The sequence below is a fragment of the Carettochelys insculpta genome, chromosome 2 (assembly GCF_033958435.1).
Source record: "Carettochelys insculpta isolate YL-2023 chromosome 2, ASM3395843v1, whole genome shotgun sequence".
Lineage (NCBI taxonomy): Eukaryota > Metazoa > Chordata > Testudines > Carettochelyidae > Carettochelys > Carettochelys insculpta.
Genome location: NC_134138.1, coordinates 154109655 through 154117673, shown reverse-complemented (window position 1 = coordinate 154117673; position 8019 = coordinate 154109655).

Genomic DNA, 8019 nt, shown 5'->3' with positions numbered 1-8019 from the left:
TTTATCAATGAACAAGAGATATGCATTGCTGTGGCTCCCTCCTCCCCCGCCATGTAACCATTATTTACAGTGGTCTGATAATAAACAAATGTAGTTTTTAATAAAAACAAAAAGCAGTCAAGTAGCACTTTAAAGACTAGCAAAATAGTTTATTAGGTGAGCTTTCGTGGGACAGACCCACTTCTTCAGACCATAAGTACAAGAAGTAGGATTTAAATGGTGGGAAGTGATAACAGACATGTCAAAGTGAAGCCAAAATAAACAAAACACTCCAATTAAGTCTAATATAGTAAGAAACTTGTTACATGCAAATTCTTACCCTAACAGTTGTTCTAATTATATTTTTTATAAGCTAAGCACCCTCTGAGCTTGGTCCTGATCCTTCTCACTATTCAGTCTTAGATGTTTGCAGTAGGCATCTTGGGTGGCAAGTGGGTCTCCTGACATCTGACTACCCTCTCGTTGTTTGGTTTCCATCTGTATATATCCCCGTTGCCCAAGGCAGGAATTCTTTGTGTTCAGCTCAAGCTTTTCTCACCTTGAGTGGAAACGTAGCAGATCCAAAATGGTTTCTAGTATTAGGGAGCCTGGTCACAATCCAGGCTTGCAAGCAAAAACAACCATTCACAGATTGTTACCTTGAATACCAGGCCATTAAGTTCTTATGTATCTCTAATGGCTCTCGCCACAATTCTAGATCAATAAAGCAAGTTTACACTTCATATTTCTAATGTCACATACAGGAATGACACACGCATGGAAAGAGAATATACACATTCAGCAGATCACAACTTCAAAAATTACATTACATGATGCATTTTGCCTAGTGCAACTTTGAGTCATAAGCCAATTTTTATGAAGCATTGGAAGGCCCACGACAATTCCATTGCTTTTTAATTTGAAACTAAAATAGAGAATGTATTAGAAAAATTACTACAAGCAACAGTTCTGCCCTATTGTTGAAGTCTAAGTCCTGGTAATGAAAAAGTCTCTTTCCCCATTTATCCAATTAAAAACACTCCATACATTTCAACTTAGGAAGAAAGCAGCTTTCAAATTTATTCTATAAAATAATGATCAGAAATAGCAGTTTTTCTGACTGTGATGGTGTTCAAAACATCCAGAAGCCCAATGTGCAATTCTTGAAATGGAATTACTTATTAATTTAAATTGTATAATTGCTTAACTCGTCATAATACTTTGATCGCTTCATCACTGTATAAAACAATTACACAATAACTTCTGATATAACTCCCCAGGCAGAAAAATGTCTATATTCAACAAACCACCAAAAATTAGACAATTTATAAGGGTGCCTGACCTTCAGTTAGACCCCCTGTAAATATACGCGATAAGTCTTTATTCCATGTACAAAGTAGTATTGTCATATTACACAATAGGAACTAAGACAGATATTAAAATGAAATTATCGGTATTGTCAACTAATTTGAGGTCCTTGTTCTGAGAAGTCTGAGGGTTTTTTAAAATTATTTTAGAGCAGGCTACAGCACTTTCTATGTTCAAGGCAGATTTTTCATTGACCTCTGTTGCAGTAGTTCTCAGCAATTCTACAAATCGGATCCCAGGTCTCAAACTGGGTACCCAGAAAATCAGGGACAAATTAGACACCACCTGTGAAACATTGATTTAAGTGATTTGCCCAGCATCACACAGGACTCTATGGCAGAGACAACAATCCTGTTCTCCCAGGAGGCATTCAACTGCCTTAACCATAAGTACATCCTTTCCTTTCTTGCAATCTCCTGCCCGATTCATCACACACCACTCTACTTCTGGAATGAGTGAGGCAGGTAGCTTGAAGACAACAGTATCCTTCCCTGCATAACCTTGATTCAGTCCCAAAGCACAGTCCAACCTGTGTACTGCTTTGACTCTAGGACAGGTTATGAAGTATTATTCTTTATATTTCGGCATGGGGGGACCAGAGCACTATGATAGTGCTGAGCATGTAAACATGATTATGATGTGGTCAGAGAAATTTCAATGAAACCACATTTTATTGGGAAACATAGCTTTAACAAAGTTAGTCACAAGGGGTAGCTGTGGTAGTCTGAAGCTTCACAAATGACAAGCAGTCCTGTAGCACCTTAGGGCTATGTCTACACAGCAGCATTGTTTCTGAATAAGCTATTCTGGAATAGGTGTTCTGGAACACTGTATTCTGAAATAGCACAGCTACACACAGGCTACATCTTTCAAACAGGAAACATCTTAATCTGTTAGTCTATCAGGTGCCACAGGACTTCTCATTGTTTTTCCAGGCTATGTGTACACTACAAAATAAAGTTGAATTTATGGAAGTCAACTTTTTATTGCTAGATTACATAAAGTCAAAGATGAGTGTCCACAAATGTCCAGAAAGTCGACATAGCATATATCCATTGACTTAGCTATGTTCAACTGCATCAGCAGTGAATTGTGGGTACTGTTGCCCCATTTCATTCTGGGTGTTTGTGACAGTGGCTTATGGGAAAAAATGCACCACAAGTGCTTGTGGGTGTCTGATGTCATCATCCCAGAGTGCAATGCCCCCATCCTCCTGCCACTGGAAAACAAACGGACAGCCCAAGGAATTTTGTGCCATTTTTTGTGCTATTTTCCAAAAGCCTGCCCTTGGCTCATGCCACTGAACAGTGCTAGCATGGATTCTGAACAGCTTGTAACCATTGTACAGTGTGTTATGGCCAATTTCCAAAGTGTCATGCAGTATTTTATTAGACAAAGCCAACAGGAGGATGAAATGGACGCAGATGATGATACAGAAGAACTGAAGAACAGGAATGCAGAACTGCTGGCTGCCCTGGATGCATTGGGGTGAAAACCACAGTAAAGCAACAGTTCTGGAGACTTGAAACCAGCACAAATGGGTGGTACCACATTGTTTTGGAGACCTGGGCTGACCCACCATGGCTGCAGAACTTCTGAATGCACAGAGCCACTTTCATGGAGCTTTGTGATTTGCTGTCCCCCTCCCTGAAGTACAGTGATATCAGAATGAGACCTGCTCTGACAGTTCACAAGTGAGTGGTAATTGCTTTGTGGAATTTTGCAATGTCCAACAGCTACCGGTCAGTGGGAAACCAGTTCAGGGTGGGCAGATCTACAGTGGGGGCTACAGTGATCAGGTAGCCACTGCAATCTGTGGCTGTCTGGTGAGGAAGACAGTGACTATGGGAAAAGTGCAGCACATAGTGGATGGCTTTGGTTCACTGGGGTTTCCTAACTGTGGTGAGGCGATAGATGGAATGCACCTCTCCATCCTGTCCCCAGAGCACCTGGCTTCAGAGTGCATAAAACACAAGAGGTATGTCTTCTTGGTGTTGCAGGCATTGGTGGCTCACAAAGGTCATTTCACCGGCATCTTCATGGGATGGTCAGGAAAGATGCACAACAAATGCATCTTTAGAAATTCCGGTCTGTACAGAAAGCTCCAGGATGGGACTTTCTTCCCAGACCAGAAATTCAAGGTTGGTGACATGGAGATGTCCATAGTCATCCTGGGTGACCTTGCTTAACCTTTTCTCCCTTTGCTCATGAACCCATACACAGACATCCTGGACCACAGCAAGGAGCACTTCAACTACAGGCTGAGCAAGGGCAAAATGGTGGTGGAATGTGCCTTTGGCTGTTTTAAAAACAGATTCAGGAGATTCAGGTGCCGTCTGACCCTGTTGGATCTTTGCCAAACCAATATTCCCCCAGTGTTTGCAGTGTGTTGTGTTCTCCATAACATTTGTAAATCAAAGGGGTTGGGGGAAATTTCATGCCAGCCTGGGTTCAGAGGCAGATGCCCTGAGCACTGCTTACGCACAGCTGAATGCAAGAGCATTCACCAATGCACATGAAGAAGCAACAGCAATGAGGGAGGCTTTGAGAAATAGCTTTATGAATGAGCAGACAGCCAGCTGAATCTCCTGCATTTAACTTTTGTGATACCACCTGACCCCCCCCCCGAATGATGTGTGCTTGAACTTTATGAAAGCAACTCCAAGTGCAACCCTACCACATGTGACCCAAAACTGTGGGTTTTAAAAAAAACATTATTTTTATTTAGAGGAAGATGGTAAAGGGGTAAGTAAGAAAAAGAAAGGAATCCTGGCATCACGTGTGGTGGAATGTGACCTTTTTGCAGTGCGGAGAGGTCCTGGGCATGGAGCAAGAGGCCGTCCTTGCCCTCTCCCCAACATTTAGGGACCTTGATGAGGGGGTGTCAAGCCATATCAAGGGGAGGCTGGGGAAAAGTGTGCGGAGGCCACATAATGAGTCCTGTGGTAGGTGTCTCTCTGCAGCTCTAGCTTGGAATGCAGGATGTCAGTTTGCTCCTTGACAGCTGTCAGGAGCTCTGCCAAGTCCTTGTTCCTGCAGTGGAGCATGGTTTTCCATCACTGTTGAGTCCACCATCTGTCAGGGGCAGCTTTGTCTTGCTCCCTGTCTGCCTTTTCCAGTTTCTGCAGGAAGAGGTCCTCTTGGGATCTTTTCTTTTGCCTCATTGCAGTGTCCTTTTCTCCCCCACTCACACTGCCTGTAGAAGACAATTTAGAAACCATTTTTAAATGTGACACGAAGCACTTATCCATAAAATGAATGGGTGTCTCTTTGACAATCACTGCAACTTTTGTTTTCCAAGGCCACTTTTGGCTTCTTCACAATGACAATGAATCAGCCTCTGCGGAACTGAAGGTATTGCAGACCATTTTATTGCAGACATGATAACATCTTGGCAACTTAAGGAGGGTGGGAGCAGAGTCCACCCAGCCTGGCTGCCATGTGACAGCGGGGAGAGTTCAAGCCCATCGTCTGCATGGCAGGCTAGGGTGTGGTCATCTCTGCAAACTGTCAAGCATGGGAAAAAACTTTCTTGGTGGCTCCTCATAAATCCTGTGCAAGGACAAAGCCATTTAAAGCAGGGAAAGACTATAGTGGATATTGCCAGTGTCCAGGAGCAGGGTCTGCACAGACCAGCAGCCATATGGCTGGGGAAATGGTTCAAGCCTGCTGTCTGCATGGGGGGGCTGGGTGGGTGGTCATCTCTGTAAACTGTAAAGCATGGAAAAAAAAACTTTCTTGATGGCTCCTCATAAATTCTGTGCAGGGGAAAAGCCTGTACTGGATATGCTGGTGTCCAGAAGCAGTGTCTGCCAAGCCCAGCAGCCATGTGGCAGAGGGGAGGGTTCAAGCCCACTGTCTGTGTGGCAGGCTGGGGGAGGGTTGTCATCCCTGTAAACTGTAAAGTGCAGAAAAAAAAAGTTCTTGGTGACTCCTCATAAATCTTGTGCAGGGAAAAAGCCAGTAGTGTGGTGGAAAGGGAGAGGGATCGAAGAGCCTGCCAGGCATGCCAAGGCAGGGGGCAGAGATTCTGGCAGCCACACAGTGTGGCAGGGAAGTCCTGGGAAATTTAAATGGCCAGAGAGCAGTGTGATAACGTCAAGGGGAAAAACTCTAATGAAACTACCCATGCTGCTTCTAGGTTGCAAAAAGAGACAGCACTCTCCTAAGAATGACAAAGAGTGAAAAAGAAAATATGCTCACACTTTGTGAGGATAGGCTTGGAAAATTTGCCAGAATGCTGTGTGGTGCCATGATACCAGATTACTAACTGGCTGTGTGGCATGGCAAGGTGTGCTATCATGGAAACCTCAATCAATCAGGCCTCCCCAAAAACCTTATGTGAAATATAAAAGACACCTGGCCGAGTCCTTTATGGAGATCTCAAAAAAGGGTAAGCGCTCCACCCCCAAAAATTTGAACAAGCTGTTCTAATAGGTCATAGCTGCACTGTGCCTGACGTGCAGCCCGCTTGGAGCAGTTTAAATAATACACTCAAGAGAGGTAAACCTATACCCCAACCCTGTTGCAACCTGCCTGTGACATTCTATAAAATATACTCACTAGAAGAGCCCTCTCCAGCATTGCTGGACCCCAGAGTATCAGGGGTTGATGAGGAGACTGGCTCCAGCATGAGGAAGAGCTCCATGCTGGCTGGATCAGCTTCCTTGGGAGCCTGCTGACTGTTGGCCTCCTCCTCTTCACCAGCATCCACCTCCTGCTCCCTCTTTGGCTCTCACTGGGGTCCTGAAGACAGTCTCCTGAGGAGTCCCTGTTACCCTTGGGGAGTGTGGTTGGGTTCCTCCCAAGAATCGTGTCGAGCTGCTTGTAGTAGTGACACATCTTGGGAGATGACCCAGCTTGCCCGTTGACTTCTCTCACTTTGTTATAACTCAGCCTCAGCTCCTTTATTTTGAACCAGCATTGCTGAGCATCCCAGCTGCACCCTGTCTCTATCATGCCCTGCAAAATCTTTTCATAAATGTTCACACTTCATTTGTTGATTTGGTGTCTATTTAGCACAGAGTCTTCACCCCACACAGAAGTGAGATCCAGGATCTCATTATGCTCCATGCTGAAGGTCTTTTGTGACCCTGAGAACTCATATCAGGAGAATGCTGAGTTAGTCATGACTGGTGGAAGTGATGGCTAGATGCAATGAATGGCTCCTGAGATGTGCTCCTGAGGTTTGATATCTACGCTAGTCAGGAATAAAATGAATTCAAATTCCTGGACTTCCTGTTACCTACTTTCTGTTCCCTGAAGAGCAGCGGAAGTGAACGTGGCCAGAACAGAAACCATGGGGATTGCGAGATACCTGTGGGATACCTCTGCAGGCCAATAAAATGAAATTGATGTAACGCTGTTTCCCCACTAGTATAAATTTGAACTTGGTATTACATCATAACAGAGGGTCGACACAAGAAAGTCATCCTTAGCAACCCTTAAAATCAACCTAATGTTATTTGCAGTGAAGACAGTCACATTGTAAAATTGAGCTAAGTGCCTTAAAATTGACTTTATGCCGTAGGGTAGACATAACCACAGAAGGCCTAGTGAAATAGCACTCATTTTTTTCAAAATAGAGCATCTACACACAATAAAGCCTATTTCAAAATAGACCCATTGTATTGATTACTGCTTCCGGCCACTGCACCTGGAGGAACCACCACCTCCTTTGCTGGAACCACAATGCGTTCCTCCCACCAGTGGTGGGGCATATAAGGGGGCAGATGGCACTTGTGTATGTGCCTCACCCTGGTGGGAGAAGCACACGGAGGCTCCGGCGGATTGCAACGGAGCTCTTGCTGCCCATGTGGTGGGGCCCCAGCTGCGGTGGGCCTTTGCTGGTACGTGCAGCAGGGCTCCCAGCTGCGGCAGGCCCTTGCATCGCGGTGGGCGGTCAGTAAACCCTGCAATTTAACAGAATTTGGATTTAAGCAAACGGAGGGTTTATATCTTAGATTTCTTAAAGAAAATAGGATTTTTTTGCATTATTTTCCTATAAACTTTTTTCAGTGGAAACAATTTACTAAAAAAAGGGCATTCCACCTGAAAAAACAGGAACAGGAGCACTATATGCAGTAATTAGAAGATCTGTTCTTTCACTGAATGCCCCCTCCCCTCCAAGTTTCAGATGAGCTAATTATTCAAATCACCATAATTTAGCAAATTACTCAAATTTGGTTTGATTAAAAAAAATGGCCTTGACTCTAATAACCTTACCCCTGGTTTTATACTACTGCAGTTCCATGAACTTCACTGAAATTAAACCTAATTTAAACCAGAGTAAACCACAGCAGAACCAGACTTTGTATTCTTTCTGATAGTTTAGAGATACATTACAATTTCTATTGTTCCAGCTTTTGTGGGCAGTGAAAATGATTTCTCATACATTGCATTCCCAATTACACTTTGGCAGTTTTATTGTATTGTGCTTTATCTGTTACCTAGTATCGACTAACAATATAACATCACCCACCTCCAGGCGCACCTATAGACCCTGCTCCCCCCGCTCGCCCTGCTTTTTTCGCTTGTGTAACATTTATTACCCATTTCTCAATTTAAGGGCCAATTCTGCTAGGTGCTGAGTATCCTCAATGCCTACTGAGTGTATTTGAAACACAGCGAGTGTTGTCATACGACTGGCCCTTTAGCATTCCTTCTCCTTTG